Here is a 274-nt window from a genome sequence, read left to right as displayed (position 1 = left end):
CCAGGACACCTCTCCCAGCCCCTCCGGGTGGGAGGAGCAGAGAGCGGGTCCTGTCTGAGTAGGTGAGGCTGGGGTCGGGGGTGGATTCTGCCTAGAGGCTCAGGCCCGGGCCTACCGAGGCCACGCGTGTTTCATTGCGTTATCGGGCACGCGGCACCCTCCCGGCCACCCTCCCCACGGGACCGGGACGGACGTTTGAGGTCCCGGTCGTCACACGGGCGCGCTGCAAACTGTCTCTGCGCCGGCAGACCAGACGGGGGACCCCTTGAGTCCG

This window comes from Myotis brandtii, unplaced genomic scaffold, assembly GCF_000412655.1.
Source record: "Myotis brandtii unplaced genomic scaffold, ASM41265v1 scaffold434, whole genome shotgun sequence".
Classification (NCBI taxonomy): Eukaryota; Metazoa; Chordata; class Mammalia; order Chiroptera; family Vespertilionidae; genus Myotis; species Myotis brandtii.
This window is presented reverse-complemented; position numbering follows the sequence as displayed.